The following is a 3,120-nucleotide window of genomic DNA, read 5'->3' on the forward strand; positions in this document are numbered from 1 at the left end:
TTTATGATCTTGATGAGGAACGAAGATACCGATAATAAAAGAAACGAACTGGGAATAAGGTCTTTTAATATGATTGTTTTAATTTTGTGTCTGTATGAGTGTTCGTTCGCATCTACAGGGAAGATCGATTTTGGGTTGGAGTCGATCGATTGTTCTTAATAACGAAGGCTTGATGTGCGAATGGTTCCACAGTGATCGATGATTTGGAAAGAGAGCTGATTGAAATCGATTTCGCATATTGAATACATTTGGATAAAATTGAGTTCACAAGTTCGATCGATAAAATGTGAATAATAATTTTTTTTTATCTCTGTTGTGTTCGCATTTGAGGTCAAGAAAGGATCGCATTTGAAATTTTGGGTTCGCATCTGAAATGTTTGTTCAATTCACATTTGTGTGAATGGAGGTTGAATTTGGTAATTTTGAGTTTGCATCTGGGTAGTTCGCATATTTTGAGTTCGCATATAAGATTGTGAAATGGTTCGCATTTTGGAAGACAAACAGAAAGTCCGTTTAGTTCTCTTGAGTTTGCATTTGGATCACAATCAATTTCGCATATTTGTTTAGTTGGTGATATTGGCTGAAAGATGCGAAGGGTGTGGGAATGAAAAATGTGCGAAGCACGCGAAGTATTTTACAGTAGAATGCGAATTGGGGAAGAAAGCTAAGAGTTTCGCATTTGGTCCCTGCTCTTTTCAAGAAATAATATAAGTGGTCCAACTTAGCAAAATTGGGTAATAAAAAGACAAAAGTGCAGAATTTTCATTTCGCATCCCTGCAGTTTTCGCAAGACGGCAAATTTTACCCAATTTCGCATTTGGGGTAAAAAATTAAGAGAAATTGGAATATTTTCAAATATGGTCCATGCAGTTTGTGCGAATTTACACATTTTATCCAGTTTCGCAAATGGGAGTGTGTTTCGCATATTTGACTGTTTTTGGTGCAACGGGTCACTGCAGAATTTTGAAATTGACAATTTCTACCCATTTTTGAGAAATTTTGTCAAAGGCGATCCGTGAACGACGATAAAAATTGGTTCTTTTTTGGGTTTTCCGGATTGAAGCACAATGTTTATGCCACATGTTAAGGGGGAGTTTTGACATGAAAAATTCTGAATAAAGCACGTTCTTTTTCCTCTGGAGTTTTATAATCAAATTTCGATTATAAAAAGGGGGAGAAATTTAATATGGAAATTCGAACTTGAATTTTTCATATTACGCGGATTTGAAGACCGAAGTGATCTTGAAGTTTTGAAGCCTACGAGATGATGCAATTGGAAGTCCGGAAGTGATGTATTCGAAATGGGTTTGGATTTATTGAAGATTTTTTGGGTGTGTTTTTATGCGCAACTTTTGGGTGATTATTTGGAGTTAATCATTCGTTGCTACTTGGATTGTATGGTCTCACATCCTAGAGCCCAAATTGAAGAGTCATGGAAGAATTGAATATTGTAGTTCATTTCGACATGTGTCACCTTTTAGGCTCGAACCGCGTAGTGCTTGATTTTGGAAGATTTGAAGTGGGTCATTCATTCCTAACTTTGAGGGGGAGAATGTTGGGGTGCAAATTTATTCATTCATGACTTTGTAAATGTTTGACTTTTGTAAAACCCACTTGCATGTGGTGCTTTAGCCTTTAGACCCATTTGTTAGAGTGTGAGAGAGAGACATGTAAACACCTCTATAAATAGTGGGTTTGTCCACTTGTAGAGGTGTTCTTGAGAGATGTAAAAGTGAGTGTGTAAGTGTGTGTTCTTTATGTAGTCTAGATCTAGATCCTTTTTGTAACACAATATACATTCAATATATCTATTAAACACCCAAATCACCATGTTCAATTGTGCAAGCTTTAATTCCGCATGCCAAACCATGTTCTTTTGTCACTACATCTTCAACAGATCACCATACATCTCTACCAAGTCTCCTTAAGTATCTTTCCATTCTCTGAGACCAGTGATGGTATTCATTTGCCACTAATATTGGAGCTCGATTTGAACCACCAACACTGTTAGAAACATTTAGAGAAAATGCTTGTGCCATTTTTCTATTTTTGTTTTTTTTAAGAAATGAGCTTAAGTGGTATAGAAGGCCCTTTGAAAAACCAGAGTTTTGTTTTTCAAAAAGCAACCACTATGACTCTGATACCAATTGTTGAGAGAAAAACTTGAGACACACTTGAACAAACGTTAGAACAAGTATTGTTGCGAAATTAGTTAATCTCAAAGGATCTAAAAGCTCAACAATTATAAGTTAACGAGTTAGATAGTTAGATAATTAGTTTTCCAAATGTAAGAAAGTATACATGATAGGAGGTGATATATCAAGTAAACACATAAGTTTATTCATAACATGGAATGCATTCAAACCAAGTTAGTGAGTGTGATCAAGCTTAGTGATAAAGTCACGAATGACTTGCTCCGAATAGAAGTAATTATCAGTTTGGTTCGAGAATATTTAAAGAGTAAGAAAGATATGAGATGAGTAAAAGAAGTACTTGAAGATAATTCAGATTGATAGATGAGTACAAAGAGATATATGAATGAGAAAGAGTGAGCTCTATTTATAGAGACTCAAGAATTACATTTGATTCACTCTCTAAGAGTAGCCATGCAAGGCATACTGGATAATAGAGAGTATTACAGAAAGATAGATAAAAATAAACTAAGTAAAGTAAAAAGACTGATGTTGACTAGATGATTTCGATTGAGGCTATTGATGGGAGCTTGATTGCGGATGCTTGTAGGCTGTGACATACTAAGTTAAGAGGGTCACTTCATGTTTCAACAATAACCCAATCTCTTACACTGAGTGCACAATCATCAACGTAAGAGATACTTGTATGGTCCTTAAATAACAAATGGTTATTCTTTTCCCTGACCTCCTAGTCTAAGGTATGACATGGTAAAATTTTTAGTTAAAGGAGAATCTTTTATTCTAGACAGCAACTAAAACTCTATGATGCAAGAATTAAACAATTTCTTGATGATGGGTTATATTCGTTTATGATTCACGCTGATTCTGTTGGATAAGGTGTCTAAGTCCATAACTATTTCTGGTATGTACTTGACCCGACCCGGCATGGTCCATTTGGGATGCATGGCACCATGCAATTGGATAGACT

Source organism: Lactuca serriola, chromosome 4, assembly GCF_051521515.1.
Source record: "Lactuca serriola cultivar US96UC23 chromosome 4, Lser_US96UC23_V15, whole genome shotgun sequence".
In the NCBI taxonomy this organism is placed as follows: Eukaryota; Viridiplantae; Streptophyta; class Magnoliopsida; order Asterales; family Asteraceae; genus Lactuca; species Lactuca serriola.